We start from the raw sequence: 20221 nt of genomic DNA, 5'->3' as shown, positions 1-20221 counted from the left end.
TTGTGTTTTCCCATCAGTTTAATCCCAGGTAGTTGCGACCAATCCTTCTGCACATGAAATCCATCTCAGGTAAGCCACCATCTGCCAAGGAACACAACATGCGCCTTTCTCGCACTGTTGAGGGGGCTGCAAAGGCTGTGTTGACTTGGGGCCTTCTTCTAGACACATTTAATGAGGAGGGGGACTAAGACTCAGACACTTGCTTGGATGATGGGGTATGATTTCTGTGTAATGTGTGAAGTATTATACAGGTGATGTGGTGTCCTTGTGTGACATTGATGGATCTCTGAATATAAAACTAGCTTGATGACTTGGATTATGCTCTACTATGTTCCCAATAATGTACTTTTCTGTTACCCAACTTATCACGTAAGATGCTGCTCATCATTGAGAAATAATTCAATGCTGATGTGGGGAACTGTCTTCCTTGCACTTGGGACTTTTGCACTGTGTGTATTGTTGTTTCTAATGTGAAAATCAAGAGAACAAAGTTTTTGAAAAATGTGTGCCTAAAAAAAAAAAAACTCTTATCCCTGTAAATAGACAAAAGGCTTGTGTGGGTAAAATAAACAAAAATGACCAGGGCCGTTTTCAAATCAATTTTGCCTCTGTTACAAGAATTTGTAAGTTAATGATTTCTAATTAAGTTTATTAAAACAAAACTTTCAACCTTCTCATAGCTTTGCACAAAAGCATTCAGGCTTCACATAGAGGCAATGTGTAAAGCAATTATGCAGCACATAAACAGTAATAAAGTAAAAACACAACACAAGACTAATCCCAAACCAATTTAGAAGCATACAGTAAATTGTAACAAATAACATGACACCAAAATGAATAATATCCAAACACTAGAACCAGAGAAATTAATTTTAAATATTTTTTTGTAAAATATTGCCAAGAAGCACAAGCACCGCTCATGGTTGTCTGGTCGCACTAGACTGGGGGAAAGTCACAAATTCAGGTCGTCCACGATGGAGTGCAGATAATATGCAGGGACCAGGTTAGTCCTCCTGAAGAGTTCTGTTCGCCTTGGAGGGTGCCACGAATACAAACCATTGTGGACGGTCGCTTTGGCGTGAAGTGCAGGTCTCTAGTTTCTAGTCATTGCAGATTTTCATTGAGAGCACAAAGAGTAGGCCCTGCTGGTGCTTCATGTTGACGTTCATTGCAAGTGTTCAATTCTCAGCACAAAAAGGTCACTTCACAGTTGCAAGGAGCCCAAACCTTAGGATTTTCAACTTTTCTTGAGGACAAGTTCACTCTAATTCCAGGCAAGTGCCAAGGACTCACTCCAGCAGAGGTCAGCATCAGGGCTTTAGAGATCCAGGAGATACAGTTAGTGCTGGTCAGGTGGGCAGTTGCAGGGAGGTCTGTGGAAGCCTGCTGTGCTCCTGTAGCTCACACAGGACTACACTGATACTAGGAGTTACCCTGGATAACCTGAGATCAAAGGAAGAGGGTCCAATCTTACTTCTTCAGAAAGCAAGGCGGCCCTTCCAGCAGCAGGCAGTCCCTTTTCTTAGTCTTTCACCTGCCAAGGAGCATTCTGATTTGAGTTTGTGAAGATCCCACTTTTGTACTTGGTGCCAGCCTTTGTGTCGGGAAATTCCCTGACCTACCCCCAAAACTGGTTCTGGTCAATTCTTCCTCTTTCATTGGGTTTGGCTTCAGACTGTCTAGGGTGACAGAAGGCAGGGAAGACCTAGTATCAGGTTCCTTTGTGTGTACTGGAGGCAGAACTCTTTGACGTGTAGGGGAAGGACAACTCATCTGCAACAGTACTGCCAGTAAGGACCACTCTCCTCATACCTAGGCCTTCTTTTTGCCCATGTCTGGAAGCAACACACAAACCCAAACAGCAGAGCCATTCTGCTGTTATGTGATAGTCGAAATTGTAACTTCACCATTAAAGAGGATTTTGCATTCCAATTCATTTGAGTTTAAACAGCATATCGCTATAAACTCCCAATGTGAAGTTAGCAGTTATTAAATGTAATAAGATAACCCACTGTTAATCACTGGGAGAGATAGGCCTTACAAACGTGAAAAGCTGCTCTAGGAGTTTTTCACTGTCAGGACATGTAAAACTTAAACACACATGTCCTACTTTTTAAATATCATGCACCCCACCCAAAGGGCCTTTACGGGCCACCTTAAGGGTGGCTTATAAGTATTAAAAAGCAAGATTTAGGCCTTCATTTAGATGTTGGCAGTAAGGGCCCTACCTTAGAATTTTCAACTGCAATTCCGTCCGCTGCCGTTACAGGCTGCCTGCCTTATTTAGATGTTGGCAGTCCCATATTCGCAATCCTCCATTCGAACCGCCGTCTCCATCAAGAAACACCAATCACCTTGATGCCAGATAGGTAAAAGTGGCTGCTGGCGGGACCTCATCGACCCTTTCTGCTGTGTAGATTTGGATGTGCCTTACCAACATGCAAAAAGTGGCGGTCCGACCTCTACTTCTGAGTTGGCGTATTGAGGGGCGAAGGGGTGATAATTCACCTTTTTCTCCATTCCTCCTCCGTCTTCGACTGGACGTGACTTGATACACCTTCAGTCACTGCTGCCACCGACCCATGGAGAAAACACGACTGCATGTCGCCGGACTCGAAGGTAAGGACACCGCATTGCCAAGGCAACATTGGGTGGGTACTGCATGGGAGGTCGAGACCACTGCAGTCATATCCAGTCACAGTAATTTTTTCAAATCACTGTGACATGCATATGTCGGAGAGACAAGTGTGTCACACATGGCTGGGGACACAATGGCACAGCATGCATACTGCACACTTACATACATGTCATTGTGATGTCATCATTCATTACCAAATAAATGCTGGCCCCAAAATGAGGGTACATTCGTACTTGACAACAGTGTCCATGTGAGCGCATTGCAAGAGGACCTGTACTAGTGTGGTTTTGCTATCTTTTATTTATTTGAGTCAGTACGTGTATGTGTGTTTGTGTGGATTGGCTGGTTGAGGTGGAGGGAGCTGGAGTGGGTGATGTGTCTGTATGTGTGTCACTTGCATGAGAACCTGATGTTGTTGTGTATGTTGTGTTTCCATGTGACACACTCGAGTGTTGTGTGGCGGACATTGTCGTGAAGTGTGTTGTTGTGCTTATGTGGGAGTATATCTGTGTTGCTGAGAGTGTAGTTGCGTTGGCTGTTGTGGTGTGTCGTGTGTGGGTGCAGTGTCAATGGTGGGTATTTGTTCTGTCATGGATGCATGTCAATGTGTGTTTTTGGCAAGTAGGGTTGTGTTGTATTAGAATTGTAATGGATGATGGTGTCTCCGTGTTTTGTTGTGTAGTGTATAGTTCAGGGGAGCACAGATGGCTAAGATAGAGTGTGTGTGTCATTTACCTCTATTCCATAGCCCCAGGCATTGTACGAAGTCCATTGACTCCCACCACCATCTCCCTCCTTCACAAGTTCTCTACTTGCTGAGCTGTAACATCTTAATAAAGTGGGCGGACCATCATCGACTTGACCGGCTTTTCTGGTCCGCTGCAGACGCAGCTTGGTGGTAACACTGTCAATATCTAAATCAGGTCTTTAGACTTGTCCAAAGGTTTTAATTGCCAGGTTGAAATAGCAGTTTAAAACTGCACTGCAGTCTGCAGTAGCAAGCTTGAAACATGGTTTAAAAGGCTACCTTAGTGGGTGGCATAATATGTGATTGCTGTATTTAATTTACAGACTCAAGGTAAAATTAAATCAGGAGTATGCCAATTTTACCATGTTTTACGGACAGAGAACAAGCACAATACACCTGGTTAGCATGGAAAAGGTGCTCAAAGTCCTAAATGCCAATAAAACCGGATTCAGCTAAGGAAGAGAGAAGAAGGCAAAAATCTGTGTTAGCATTTGAATCAATCATTCTTTTGGCCACCATGCCACCTCTGTTTGTATCCATCCTTATGCAAATCAGTCATTACTCTGCTGTAAGAGGAATATCATCAAGGTACCTATATTAGAGTTGAGAGTAGGAAATCTATACTTACCTGTAATTACTTACCTTCACAATAATTATTTAGCCAATATTCTGTCTACAATAGTTTTGGTGCACAATATTAAAGACTCAGGGCCTGATTTAGAGTTTGGCTGATGGATACTCTGTCACAAATGTGACGAATATGCTGTGTGCTGTATTAGGATCTCTAAAGGCTATAATGGGATCGTAATACAGTGGATAGGCTATCTGTCATTTTGGTGCCAAACACTAAATCAGGGCCTCAGTATTCTTGTGGTATACCATCCTGAGGTCCTAAAAAATATGTTTACCTCAAAAAGCTATTTAACACTAAACTGTTTAAATGGGCTTGAATGCATTTGTATCTCAAAGGTCTTGTTTAAATGTCACCAACTCTACCAAAAATAATTTTAGTCTCTAACTATACATCCATGTACCAATCCTCAAGGTACCCTAAAGGTGCTTTCACTTACTGTGCCTGCCTTCATAGGATATTGACAAGAAATATGGGAAAAAATGTACAAAGCTAGTAACCATAAGGCATCTGAATTACAAGGTCATGTTCACCACATATTGACCCCTAAAAGGGAATTGAAGTAGGTGCCTTGAAAGAAAAATAAAATTTCTCCCTGAGTGAAGATTAACACCAGAATACATTGCCATCATGCTGGCATAATCTCTTATAATTTCCAGTGTTTCACATTACGGATATTAAGCACACTGCGTAAACAAGGTATCATTTGGGTAAAAGCCTACAGTGGGCACATAGGAAAATGGCACAAGGTGGTACCAAATGGTTTGAGTGACTGTTTTTACACTGAGCACCCATAATAAACATAATTATTTTTAGCTAATTTGGGTTTACTGAGCGACCCATTTGAGTACCTTTTTTAAATGAAAAAGCATCTTTTGTATCTTTTTAACAGTAGAACTGGCATAGCAAGTAAGGCTACTGTACATACAGTAGCAACTTCCTCTACATGTCCTGAATATCCCACTCTGGGCCTTATTTATATCTTGGCAGAGGGGAATACTCTGTCACAAACATGACGGATATCCTGTCTGCCCTATTACAATCCCATTATATCCTACAGAGATGGTAATATGGTGGACAGGACATCCGTCACATTTGTGACGGAGTACTCCATCCTCCAAGATCTAAATCAGGCCCTTTGTTGTTTGTTTTCACCTTGGTCATTTTGGATTTGGATTCTGGATGGAAAGTATCACTCATCTTTTTTATGAAATATCTGCCCTTTATCCATCCTTGCAGTTTTTGCATTGTTTGTGAAAATATAGTAAGTTGATTTCAGTACTTTGAAAAATATTAGACGTGTGAGGGACAGTATACACCACCATTTTCCTTTTGTTTCAATTTTTCATTTTGTTTGTTTCTGGATGGCCTGAAATTTGGACTAAGGGATGAAAGGCAGGCCAATGTTGGGATTAAGGGATAGAAGAGTGAGAATTAGATTGGCAGAGGCCTAGAGTTATATTTGCTTCTTTTCCTTGTTTGTTTGTCTAGATTGTGCTTGTAGTACAGTGTTCTACCATAGTACCAATGCGTCATGCTTGTACTATGATGTTTTACTGTTTGAAGTCTAGTCTACTGTTGATCATTGATATAGTTCTCTGTTTTACTAATAGATTTTTTTTACATTCTAACTGTTGCTGTGCCAGAGCTATTTAAGGGGTAAGGAGCTAGTCTTAGATTTGTGGTACCTTTAAGCTATTTTATTCCTGTTGGTGTCTGGGACGGGGGGAGCTCCAGGAATCAGAGTAACTGTCCAAGTGGCTAGCTATTGTCCTTTCTTCTCAGCCACTTTCTGCAACATGTGATTGTTCACCATTTTGCATGTGCATGTGTGAGAGGTGGTTGATTAATGTGCATTTATTTTTTGCCACTTTTTAAATGTCTTGGCTAGGGTAACCTGTGTTAGGGACATTTCTTAAAAGTTTATTTTAATACATTTTTAGTCAGTTTCCATGTTTCTTTTAAAATTTGTTTTCTTAAATGATTTTTTCATATTTTCATTGCTGCATTCTTAGTCGTGTAGTATAAGCTCATGAATTGGCCCAAAACGTTTTTGAGAATATAGTTGTGCAATTCTTTCCTTACAATGCTGCTTGTATTTGTTAGTGGGAGTGGAAGGAAAGGGGTCAGATTTTTTTCTTTTTGTCCTCCATGTCTCTTTCTTCCTTGTCATCCGTTCATTCTCCTTTTTGTGATACCTATGAGTGCCATATAGGTGGTCATTTTGTCTTTGTCCTCCATGTCTTCTGTTTTTATAAGCCATGTAGTCATCCACCATTTTGTAGAACCAGTTTTAGAAACCATACTCTGCAACTTTTCCAAGCCTTCTTTTGTGAGCATTGCATATTATGACCCTTCAGGAGCCCACAGATATATATATATTATTCAACAGTCTAGTTTACTGAGCTAGCTATAACTTGAGCCACCAACATGCAATGCTTATGACTTCACATATTACATCCCTCATGACATATTCAGTGACATCATTGACAACATCACCTATGACATTTCAAATGATATCATCGATGATACCACTGATGACATCATCCAATGGGTGTGAATATTTGTGTCATCCATCCATTAAATCAAACTTCCACAGGAGCAGATGCCTTTTACACAACTCCCTCCAACAGATGCGTGTTCAGACTTTAACTGATTATCTGAACCCTGCATCCGCTAGAGGGAAATGGGAATGGGAATAGAAAAGAGAGACGGCCTCCAGATTCAGTTCCAGCCTGTGTTTGACACTTGAATATAGGATATGAAGTATGTGTCTCTGAAAACCTGCACCTTTCTTCTTATTGGGATTTTGTTAAAGGAAGGACCTGAGGTTGGGTGAAAAGAGCATAGATAACAACATTCCTACTACACATTTAACTGTTCAGCCATTCACATTCACCTAATTCTACTGTTTTCCTTACCTGGATCTTTTGAGAGACTAGCCTCTCTCTAAGAGAACAATGTTAACTTAATATCTTCTTTTCTCAAGGAGTCAGAGGTTTCCAAGGTTCTCTGGAGAACAGTTAAAAAGTTCACAAATATATAAACTACTAATGTCTTTTACAGGAAATAAAAACTCCTTCTTAAGGTTCAGTTTTTTCAATCACAGTCTCTAGGAATTAGTAGGCGCACTAAGGTTTGTCTAGAAAGACTGACAAGTCTGCAAAGCAAAGAGTTCTTGAATATATATGTACATATATATATTGGCAAGTCTGGAAATCATACAGAATGATTCCTTGCTGCAGTCGCTTGAAGTTCTGTTAAGCCAAAATTAATTCTCCTCAGAAAGCCGATAGCCAGTTGGTGGAAGAAGGAAAAAATTCAGCTTCTTCAAAGGGAAAAAGTGTCTGGTCTGCACACAGTAAAAAGAAAAATAATTAATTACTCAAAACTGGAAGAATTCTCTATGAAACAAAGCACCTCAGGAACACTGCTCATTCTCCTCAGGGTGACAGTTGAAGTGCAGGGATCGCAGAGAGAAACAGCTGGAGGGAAGCTTCAGCACAAGACCAAGGCAGAAACACTAGAGCGCTGACCTCACAAGGATTTGCGACCACCATCTTGAGTGGCAGTTAAACCTGGAGAAGCTTGAGCCACCAGGAGTGAGGACGCTGCTGCAACCAACGTGGGTACAAGGAAAAGGGGAATCGTTTTTGCTGAGGAAAGAACTTAACAACGCTAGCAATAGTTTTCCTGACAGTTTGCTATGAGCTTCTGACACTGAAAGGTATTTAATGAGCTCCATCTAGAGAAAATTTTCAATAGCTTCTGTACTTCTGGGTGTGAGCTTTTGCATACTGCTTGGCCTCCTAAGGGGGCTTGCATGTGTGGAGGGAATGGGCTCTCTGTTAACAGAGTTATCCACAGGACTAAGGGTATGCATAGTGGAGCCTTCTTCACCTAACAGGGTTTAAGAGTAGGTAATGCAGTTCTCCGTGAAGAGCTGTGCTCAGGGTGAAGGCTATCCATAGTAAGGACTTGGTTACCTAATGGTACATGGGTGCCTGGAGTGAGCTGGCTCTCTGTGAAAAGCTCTGTTCACGACAAAGGCTGTACATAATAGGGATTTGACCACCTAATGTGCCTTGAGTGCCTGGAGGGAGTGGGCTCTCTGTAAATTGTTTTGCTATGTGTAGTAGGGTCTTGGGCACCTAATGGGGCATGTCTGGAGGTAGTGGACTTTGGGAAAATGTGCTCACTTTGGGACAGATGTACGACTGCCTAAAGTGGTTGCAAACAGTGAAAATCGCAATTTGCGACCGCAAAATGTGCTGGTACGATGTACCACCTCTATTTTGCGAGTCTGTCGCAATTACCAACTTCCCAAAGGCGTCCCTTCCTAACTGCAAGTCGCAGGGAGATGTAGGATTGTTTTGTGACCGCAATTGCGGTCACAAAACAATTGCAGTTACCACCAATTTCAAATTGGTGGTAACCCATTCACAAACGGGAAGGGGTCCCCAGAGGACCCCTTCTCTTTCGTGAATGGAAGAAAAAATATTTATTCAGAGCAGGCATTGATCTTACCAACCACTGCCTGCTCTGAAAAAAAGAAAAAAAAAAAGATTTTACTTTTTGAAATGCAACCCGTTTTCCTTTACAGAAAAGGGCTGCATTTAAATAAAAACTGCTTTATTTAAAAGCAGTCACAGACATGGGGGTCTGCTGTCCCCAGCAGGCCACCATCCCTGTGAGTGCAGCCATTCCCAATGGGATCACAAATTGCGACCTACCTAATGAATACTAATGAGGTAGGTGATTTGAAATCCTATTGGGAATTGCAAACAGTGTCATTGATACTGTTGTGCATTTGGTTTTGCGAATCACAAATTGCAACTCAAGAATGAGTCGCAAATTGCGAGTTGCAAAACATTTGGTCGTACATCTGGCCCTTTGTGAATGATGTGCGTAGTAGGGGCGTGGCCACCTAATGGCACTTGTGTGTCTAGAAGGAGTGGAGTACAGTCTAATTATTTTGTATCAGCACATATGTTTGTGTGATTTATGCTTTACGTGATTCCGCACCATTTAGTTCTTATTTATTTATGTCAATTTCAAAGGCTGTACTGGTTTGTATAGTAAATTGAATATCAGTATGGTGAATGAGGTCATCAGTGATGTAATAAATTATGTCAATGAACATTTCATGAGTGATGTTATATGTAAAGACATAAGCGGTGCATGGCAGGGGTGCAAGTCAGTTAGTTCAGTGAGCTATAACTGGTGAATTTCATTGTGTTTTTTTATTTTACAATGGAATATTAACACATATTTACCTAACTATAATCTCACTTCAACCATTGTTTTTTCAGTGAATTTCTATGTTTTTTTTACCGTAAAGCAAAATATTATTAACATTCCCAATGGTACGTAAGTGACACTTGGCTAACTAAGGGGGCTTGACTATGTGGCGGGACTGAGTTCTCCATGAAGAGCTGCACAAAGAGCGCACGCTCTGAGTAGTAGTGCGTCATCCCTCTAAGTGGGTTTGGGTGTTGGAAGGGAGTGGGCCTTCCATGAAGACAGGACAGAGAATACAGGCTGTGTAAAGTCGAGGGTTGCCCATTTAATGGGGCTTGGGTCTCTGAAGGGAGTGAGCTCTAGGCACAGTCTTTGAACTGAGCATAGGTTGTTGGTAGTGAGAGCTTGCCCATCTTATTGGGCTTGGATCTCAAGGGAGTGGGCTCCATGCACAGGCTACACACTGAGCACTGTCTGTGTGTAGTAGGGGCTTGGTCACCTAAAAGGGCTTGTATGTCGGGAGAGGCTCTATGTACAGTCAGAGCACTGAACCCAGGCTGTGCGCAGAGGGGGCTTGTCCCCCTAATGGGGTTTTGATCTGGAAAAAGTGAGCTGTATGTACACTCTGCGCATTGAGGGCCACATTTATACTTTTTGACGCACAACTGCGCCAACGCAGTTGTGCGTCAAAAAGTTTAACGCCGGCTAACGCCATTCCAAAGCGCCATGCGGGCACCTTATTTATGGAATGACGTTAGCCGGCGCAGCTGACTGGTGTGCGTAAAAAAAAATGACCCACACCAGGCTGCGCCGGCGTAGGGGAAAATGGAGCTTGGGCGTCAAAAAATGGGGCAAGTCAGGTCTGAGGCAAAATATTGGCCTCAACCCGATTTGCGCCATTTCTTTTTACTCCCAACCCCCATTGAAATTACTCCTGCCTTAGCACAGACAGGAGTCATGCCCCCTTGCCCAATGGCCATGCCCAGGGGACTTATGTCCCCTGGGCATGGTCATTGGGCATAGTGGCATGTAGGGGGGCACAAATCAGGCCCCCCTATGCCACAAAAAAATAAAAATAAAAATACTTAACTGAACTAACCTTAAGTTCCCTGGGATGGGTCCCTCCATCCTTGGGCGTCCTCCTGGGGTGGGCAAGGATGGCAGGGGGTGTCCCTGGGGGCATGGGAGGGCACCTCTGGGCTCCTTCCGAGCCCACAGGTCCCTTAACGCCTGCCCTGACCAGGCGTTAAAAAATGACGCAAAAGCGGCTGGACGTCATTTTTTTTGACCCGCCCACTCCCGTGCGTCATTTTTGCACGGGAGTTTAAATAAGGCGCACATGCCTTGGAGTCATTTTTTAGACGGGAACGCCTACCTTGCATATCATTAACGCAAGGTAGGTGTCCACGCAAAAAAATGACGCAAACTCCAAGATCTTTGGCGCTAGACGGGTCTAACGCCAAAGTATAAATATTGTTAGCTTTGCTTCGGATTTGCGTAAAAAAAAAACAATGCAATTCCAGTGCAAACAGAGTATAAATATGCCCCTAAGTGAGGCTGTGCGTAGTAGGGGCTTGTTGACATTTTGGGCCCTTGCCCACCTTATGGAACTTGGATCTCTGGAGACAGTGGGCTTTAACCACAGTCTGTGCTCTGAGCACTGACTGTGCATAGTAGGGGCTTGACAACTAATAGCACTTGCCTACAGCTAGGTCCTGCATCCAACCTCACGCAGGCAGCCAACTACCCACCCGCTGCTGTGCGTGGCCTTCATCCCCAACCCTCATTATAAAAATATTTTTGGGCCCCCACAGGACTCCAGCTGGAGTCCTGTGAAACAGTGAAAAATAAATTTTTGTAGCCCCACGAGTCTTGGGGGTACTCCTGAGGTAACAGATATCTATAAATTGTGAACCATTATTTCTCTAAAATGGCTGCACATAACTACAACAAATAATGTTTCCTGCTATTGTTGGTGTTATTCTGTTCAGCAGTTTTTTTTATATATCATTATCTAATTTTCCCTATGGAAAATGTAAGAGGGGAAAACAGTAATCAAGACCACCCCTTTTTCTCAGTCCTCCTAAAAGGAGCTCAGGTGGGTTAATTTTTTATGGAAAGTTTCATGAAGATTTGTCAAACGGCACCCAAATTATTAGCACAACAAAAAACATTCCTCCAACAGTAACTCTGATCCAACTATAACTGCACAGAGGAGGCCACAAAAGAAAGAAAATGTTGCAGAAGTCATCACAGGAGACTGTGGACTTAGTCGCCTGTTCTAAAAATAGTGCTAAAAGATATATAAGGGGGTAGGCTATGGTAACTCTGCCCCCTAACCCTTGTGAGAGGGTCCCAGCTGTGATCCCACGAGTCCTGAGGAATCACAGAAAAAAATGGGGGCTGATTTTTTTTTTTATATAAATATTATGAATTCCACAGGAGACTAGGGTCCTGGGTAAAAAAATCACCATTATATGAGGACGGGGTTGTGCGAGGGGGACCTGTTCCCCAAGCCAATTATGACACAGAGACCCCATCCTCCAGGGCCCAGCATTTTCTACAAAGAGGATGGTGGTATGATGCTCCCCTCTCCAAAACCTCTGGAGGACAAAGGACACCATCCTCTAGGGCTGTATTTTTTTTTTAAAGAGAAGAGAGTGTGTGTGGAGCCCGCTGGGGCTGGGAGAGAGGGCTGGGGTTCCCCAATGCCTTCCAAAGAAAATTTAAAATGTGAGTGTCTTGGATTGGCATCGGGACACCAACAACAACATTTTGTTTTTTTTAAAGTGAAAAAGAAATGAGTGGCACAAGCCCCATAATGGCCTACTAGAGCTCTTTCCATTTCTTTTATACCTTTGTTATGTCCCTAGAATGGACAGGGGCAACAGGAAACATTTTTTTATGTGGGGGCTCCAGGGAGTGCAGAAGCCCTCCAGCAACATTAAAACACTGTAAGTCTCTTGTATCATTAAATCCATGACACCAGGAAAACTTAGAATTTTTTTTAAAGCACTCCTAGCTTTATTTTCTTCAATTGCATTGCAAGACCCTCTTGGGGTTGTTTTTATGATTGCATTTTGTGGGCTGTAAAATGCTAACAGAAAACCTCAGAGACATGTTCATTTTATATTTTTTTCAAAAACATTTCTAAGTCTAACTTTTAACATCTTGTAGCCCACAACAGAAAGATTCACAGACATGTTTTCTTTTTATTAAAATGTTATTAAATATTTTTTATAATAATGATTGTTACTAAACATTGCATTATGTGAATTACTGAAATATATAGCTGATTAAAAATATTGATTTTTGGAGAAAGATGATACCTCTGCTATATATATATAAATATATATATATATATATATATATATATATATATATATATACATATATATATGTATATACATATATATATATATATATATATGTATATATATATATATATATATATATATATATATATATATATATATATATATATATATATATACATACATATATATATATATATAAAATTTGTTTTCACTTAAGAACATAAAGGTTACAGGGAAGTTATAGTCATTTCAAGTAACTACAACTCATGCCCTGAGGGAACTATAACTTCCAACCCCGCCATCCACAGTTCTTTTATGAATCATTTTGCAACAAGGTTACAGTGATATTATCAGTGATGTTATAAATGATGTCACGAGTGCTGTAATATCTGGGGTAATTAGCAGTGCATGGTGAGGGTGCGAATCGGTATGAGATGGTGTCTCTGGGTGTGAGATTGTGTGCGTGTGAGAGTGGGTGTGTGAGGGTCTGAGTGGTTCTGTAAGTGGATGTATGACAGTCTAAATGGGTCTTTGAGAGGGTGTGTCAGTGTCTGAGTGGGTATGTGAGTCTTTGCATCAATGTTTGAGTGGGCCTGTGAGTGGGTGTGTGAGGGTTTGAGTGGGTCTGTGAGTGGTGCATGAGGGTCTGAGTAGGTATGTGAGTAGTATGTAAAGTTCTGAGTGGGTCTGTGAGTGGGTGCGTGAAGGTCTGAGTGGATATGTGCGTGGATGTGTCAGTGTCTGAGTGGGTCTGTGAGTGGGTCATCAGTGTTTGAGTGGGTCTGTGAGTAGGTGCGTCAGTGTTTGAGTGGGTCTGTGAGTGGGTGTGTAAGGGTCCAAGTGGGTGTGTGAGTGGGAGAAAGATTGAAAGAGAGAAATTGAGAGAGAGGGAAATTGCGAGAGAGATTGAGAGAGAAAGAGAGTGGAGCGGGAGAGCAATAGATAGTTTTTGAGGCTTTGATGAACACTTAGAATGAGATATTTCCGGACAAATTGAAAAGAAAAATGTATTTGTCTATCAAAAAGAGTGAGATCACCTTTTAGTATGAACCTTAAACTTTCAAAGTTTAAAAGAAATTAAAGAACTACAATGACCACGGACACACCTAGAGTAGAACCCTACCTCTTTCTGTGTGAAGGTCTGTGACCATAACCTTTAGGACATAGGAGAGTCCTTACTATGATGCTTCCAGGCATACCTATGACAGTCAATCCATGAACATGATAGAAAGAAACGTGAATGTTCCATCATTAGGAAACTTTAACAGTCAAAACACTTGTAAACAAACAAACACACTGCCAAGCGATACTAGGATTTGAACCTTCAGCCTACCGAGTGTTAGCACAAGACCTTGACTAATAGGCCAGAAGTGACACTCTTCTGCTTTGCATCCAAACGTAACTATAACATTCATCCCAAGCATCTTGTTAGTGTGACTCTTTGAAGTCATTGTATAGAGAGACCATTGCAATAGCAATCTCTCTGTCAGAGAGAGTGACCAACCGCAGGGGATGAGCATGAAAGCCACTGTGGTCCTGGCTGGCTCCCCACACCATGCGGGAGCCGGCGTTGCTCCCACAAGCAGGGAATTGCTTTAAACAGCAGCTCCCCACTTGCAGGAGCAATGTTCTCTTCTGTTTCCCTGTACGCATATTTGCATGCAGGTAAACTTCACTTTTTGGCAGCTCCCACTTGCAGAAAACGGAGTGTTTGCTCTGACTTGCGGGAGCTGTCAAACCTGGGAGTTAGTGGTCCCCGGGTCTAGGAGTCAGTGATGGACCCCCTTCCTTCTTTAAATTCAACCCAAGGAGGTGGTGGTCCCAAGGGCTGTCGGGGCATGCAGCCCCCCTTAATTAATAACTTAAGCTCCAGGGGAGGTGGTGGTCCCCAGGGCTGTGGGGAGCAATGCAGCCCCCTGCACTAATTATCATTTAATCCCCAGGGAGGTGGCGGTTAACAGAGCTGCAGGGGGCCAGGCATTCCCCAACACTCATTATCATTAAAGCCCTGGGAGGTAGTGGTTCCCGGGGCTGTGGAGGTCATGCAGCCTCCATGCACTCATTAACATGTTAAGTCCCGCTTAAGTAGCGGTCTCTGGGGCTGTGGGGGCCATATGGCCCCCCTTTCTCTAATTATCATTAAAGCCTCAGGAAGGTGGTGACCCCCAGGGCTGCGGAGGACCCCGTTACCCCCCGCACTCATTATCATTTAAGTCCTGAGGAGGTGGCGGTCCCCAGGGTTGCAGGGGGGCCACGTGGACCCCCACACTCATTATCATTTAAGTCCCAGGAATGTGGTGGTATCCAAGACTGCGGGGGACCATCTGACCCCCGCACTAATTGTGAATAAAGCACAAGGGAAGTGGTGGCCCCAGGGCATAAAAATGCCCTAGGAGGGGGGCCCCATGCACCCATCTCCTTTATTTCAACATACCCCCTGGGACCAAGCCCAATGGGGGGCTTGTTTTTTTGCTTTTTAAAATTTTTCGCTGCACCTATGGATGTTTTTTTTACTTGAGAGGTTCCCTCTGGAACCCCAGCACCATTGCTAGGGGGTTAGGGTGTCCCTACCCTGGCCTCTTTTCTTTCCTTTAATCTTTTTTGTGGGACTTAGCTGAGCAGAGTCCCAAGATAACTGCCAAAACTTCAGGGTTAAAGTGTTTGCAGCCAATCAGAGCTCTGCATTTCCCTGCACAATTGTATTATTGTAAAATCCCTCGCATCTCTAGGGGCCAAATGTACAAAGCTATTTTGTGGTCACAAAATGCAAAAATCACCCTTTGCTACCATAAAATGGCCTTGCACTAACCCTATTTTGCTAGTTGGGGACACATGTACATAGCTTTTTGTTGGCCGTAAAGACGTTGTGACCAAAAAAAGCATTTCCTTATGTACAAAGCCCAATTAGGCAATCCGAGTGCCTCCCTTCCTAATTGTGACTTGCAGGGGGATGTAGGATTGTTTTGAGACCATGAATGCGGAGGCAAAACAATCGCAGTCAACACCAATTTCAAATTAGTGTTGACTCATTTGCAAGCGGGACTTGGTAAGTGCGACAATTCCAAAAATGGGTCGCGAATTGCAACTTGCCTCATGAATATTAATGAGACAGGTCCCTTGTGACCGATCTGGGAATAGCTAACAGTGTCTCATGCACTGTTGTACATTTGTTTTGTGACTCGCAATTTGCGATTCGTGAAAAACTCGCACATCACGAGTCAAAAAATAAATGGTTGTACATCTGGCCCTTGATATCCTGTTACCAACTCACAAAATAAGGACTGCAACTTACTATTAGGAGGAGGCATTCCTAGGGCATCCCTTCCTAATAGCTACTCGCAGGTCCATGTACGGTTGGTTTGTGACCATGAATGCGGTCACAAAGCAATCGCAGTTACCACCAATTTCAAATTGGTTTTAACCCATTCACAAATGGGAAGTTGTCACTGAAAAAAACAAAGATTACTGGGATGTTATAGTTAGGTTCATGCTTTACACGCACAAAACTATAGAAATTCAGCAGTTATACTTATGTTAAGAAACTATGGGCCTCATTAGGAGTGTGGCAGTCCGAGGACTGCCACACCCGTGTTGATGGTTGGAGCCCTGCACTCCAGGTGGTCTAATCACCCAATTACAAACCTGGTGGGTGGAACCTCCAGGGAACCACTGCCCCCACCAGGAATATGGTTCCTGATGGCATGACGGTGGTCAGAGCTGTACTCAGCCAGAGTGGTGCTGAACTCAGCTCTGTCTGGCTGATTACATCTCCTCTCACCATCAGCCTTTCCATGGCAGTTTCACCAAAATGGAAATGCTGGTAGTGAGGGTGTGCTGGGAGCCACAAGGGGCTCCCTTGCCCTGCACATTCCAAGGACGCTGGTCAGCCCCCTCTGTGCTTCGAGATATAGCTCTCAGCTCCTGCAAGGGAATCGAGTGCTACCTTGTAGCACTGTTCCTGACGGTCTGACTGGAGGGAATGCTCTATTACAATGTTCCCTCCGGTCAGACTGGCAGGAGCATTGCAGTATAGCAGGAGGGGGGATGCCACTGCCATGGTGGTGGTGATCCCCCCGCGCACAGGACTGCCAAAGTCAAAATGAGGACTTTTATTTCAGGAAAGTGTCCTTAGCACCTCCAACACACATCAGAGACCAGTTCTTATTGCCCCCAAAATGAACATGAAGTACACATGTAGTGCCGAGATACTTGTATGTATAAAAAATAGGTGCACAATCATTGCCCAATCCTGGCCTCTTGCACGACTTTTGTCAAAGGTTCTGGTATGTGTTTTTTCACAAGCAATATTGAATCTGGTATGTTTTCATTGGACTGTAATGGTTTTGTTTATACTCGTAACACAGTGTCTTGTTTTGGCAGATATGTTATAAAAAGTACTATCAAACTTTATGAAGGAAAGAGCCACTTGCTTCACTTACACAGCACTCTCCTGATTCTCCGCTGTCAGCAACAGAAGGGAAAGCCTCATGCTGCACACGTGCAGAGCTCTTCCGCTGAGAGCTGCATGTTAGCACAATGAGTCTTCTGTTTAAACAGCTCCCGACTCAAAATGAATTGCTTTGCCTCAAACAGAAGCGGCTTGCGTGGCTTTGTCGGGGCAGGGGAGCAGGGGTGCGGGGAAGGCGTGGAGGGGCATGGGAGAAAATGAATTACAATAATTTTTTTAAATCACTAACCTCCACCGCAGCGCGCTACTTCTCTGTCCCTCGTCGACTGCAGGCACAGGCTCCCAGCCTGCTCTGCGCCAATCGTGACGCTGCTCAAAGCAGCATCAGGATTGCAGGGCGCTCCCAAGCAGACTGGGAGCCTGTGAAGGCTTTAGAGCCCTGTGCACATGTGTGTTTGGATGGGCTGAGGCGGCTGGCAAAACACACATGCGCTCTGAGGGGAGTGCACAGTGCACTCCCCTCAGTTCATCACCCACAATGCCCTGCCCCTTTCACATGGAAAGGATAATAAACAGAGTTTATTATCCTTTCCATGACAATGGATTTTCAGCAGTTGCTGCTGGCGGGGGGGGGGGAGGGTGACTGTCCTCCGCCCATACGGTGGAGCCGCACCTGGCCTCAAGACATTCCCGGTAGCGGTTTCCTGCCCCCATGACATCTCTGGAACTTCAAGTGTTCCCAGAAACATCAGACTGCTTAATACTGGCATAAAAAGAAAAGCAGCAAACAGTAGTATTATTAAACAATAACTCACCTCGTCGAGATCTATTCCCAAACCTGCATCCTACAACAAGAAAGAAAAGACACAAGAGTTTAAGATACAAAAATACTATAAATCCAAAGTGAGCTTTCTGATAAAGACCTTTTTTGCCCCACTTTACTATAACTACTTGAACTGTGATTAAGAAAATAAATTTTATGCACAGCATTTCAACCACTGCTTATACTGTGACAAGAACAAAGACATTCTTTTATTTTACTTCATACAAATGTAAAGGCATGAAGAGTGTTTTGAAGCCACATTAGGAATTCGATGTTCTACAAGCAAAGACCCTTTGGCAAGTAATCAATGGCTGTGCTTGCATATTGTATATGGGAATGCCAGTATTGTATAGCCCTCTGTGAGATTTCAGTTTTGGAAATAATATAAACATTCTGTTTACACTAGATTAAAATTGGCAGATCCTCACGTTGTCCACTCACCTACCAAATGAACCTTGTTACCATCTACGTTCAGGATAAATAGCAGTTATTCCTGGTGCACAAACTTCGGGTTGCCTCACAGGCACTCAGGGGAACAAGGGAGTGGTATCCAGGTAGAGGATAGGTAGGTCATGTCAAAGGATGAAAGAACTCAAAACCAGGCATTGTCTTTTGTAGGTCAATAACGTGATGGTGGAGACAGAGCCAATTTCAAAGGTCCATCTTCCCTCTCTTAATCAAGCATCTAGTTGTGTTTTCTAGCGACGAACTGTAGATAGGGTTGGGAGGAGATATTTGGTTCTTTATCATCTCTGCAGGGCAGTTACATCTCGCATATGTAAGACCTGCACTAAAAACCACTGTCACTATAGCCCATGGCCTAAAGCTTCTTAACAGCAAGAGTTATAGTTTCTTCAGATAAGTATAACTATCACTATAACAATAACTGCTGAATTTCTATTGTTTTGTATGGGCAAAACATGAACCTAACAATAACAGTCCTGTAACCTTTGATTTTTACAGTGAATTTCTATGTTTTTTCATGTAAAGTAATACATAATTACACAAAATTAATGTAACCATCACTGCGCATGGCCAATGGCATGAACCACCCACATGCACCAAACCCCACGCTACATGCAGTATTTGGACATGTGCAGCAGGGGTATGGTGTGTGAGTGGATGAGTTTTTTTTCTCCATTGGGCTTCGGATCCACTGGTACCTGTGGGTACCCATGGATTCCCCATGGGCGCCAGAGAATCCAGAGGATCTGCATCCCAAGATATCTATCGTTTTTCATTTAATAAGCCCGATACAACTGATATTTGCACCAAATAACAAAAATAGATCTTCCTGTACCAAGATCTAGATTTCTGCCACAGGTGTAAAGCTGTTCAGCTGTTCAGGCTGTAGTTGTGTTCTAAAAATGCAAAGTCCCCATAGACATTACATGGGGTAAAAGCGTCATGGGACCTCCCTTTTTCTTTGGCCCCTCTTGATGAATCACCCTAAAACTTTCCAGACAGCAGCTGAACAAACTAGTGAACTAGTTTTGAAAATATCTTCAAGATTTGTCAAATGGTGCCAAAGTTGTTAGCAAAACAAAAAACGTTACATCTATTGGGAATGCTGGTATTAACTATAACTACTTACTGGATATCACCAGTAGGTTCTATCTATCTATCTATCTATCTATCTATCTATCTATCTATCTATCTATCTATCTATCTATCTATCTATCTATCTATCTATCTATCTATCTATCTATCTATCTATCTATCTATCTATCTATCTATCTACCTATCTATCTATCTATCTATCTATCTATCTATCTATCTTTCTATCTATCTATCTATCTATCTATCTATCTATCTATCTATCTATCTATCTATCGATCTACATATTACCTAGTGGCAGTTGCCACTAGGTAGTTATAGTTAGGACCAAGTTTCTATAGAAAGAGCGTTTTTTGTTTTGCTAATAACTTTGGTGCCGCTTGACAAATCTTCACAAACGTTTCCAAGAAAATATGATGCTCACTTGAACTGCTGTCTGGTAAGTTTTGGGGTGATCCGTTCTTAGGGGGGGTCAGGAAAAAGGGGGGGGTTCCAAAAACACTTTCCCCCCATTTTTCCATAGGAATTTTGAACAGTGATAGTGCCGAAACTACTGGACGGAATTACACCAAATTCAGCAGAAAGGTAGGTTCTGGTCAGGAAAACAACCTACTTTTGTTTTGGTGTAAATTATTTCAGTAGTTTTAGAGACCCTCTTTTGTTTTTTTCTAAATATGTTCAGATGTTTTAGAGAAATTAAAGAAAATCCAAATTTGAATATCTAGGGACAAAAGATTTGTGACCCCTCCTGATCTCGTGCTGAGATCTGATTGGCTGACAACACTTCAACAAGGAAGCTGTTGAAGTGTTGTCGGCCATCTTGGGAGTCGGCTGAAGCTGAGTCCAGGGAAAAAAGAA

The sequence above is a fragment of the Pleurodeles waltl genome, chromosome 1_2 (genome assembly GCF_031143425.1).
Source record: "Pleurodeles waltl isolate 20211129_DDA chromosome 1_2, aPleWal1.hap1.20221129, whole genome shotgun sequence".
Taxonomy (NCBI): domain Eukaryota; kingdom Metazoa; phylum Chordata; class Amphibia; order Caudata; family Salamandridae; genus Pleurodeles; species Pleurodeles waltl.
The sequence above is the reverse complement of the archived record's forward strand: the minus strand, read 5'-3'. Positions refer to the sequence as shown.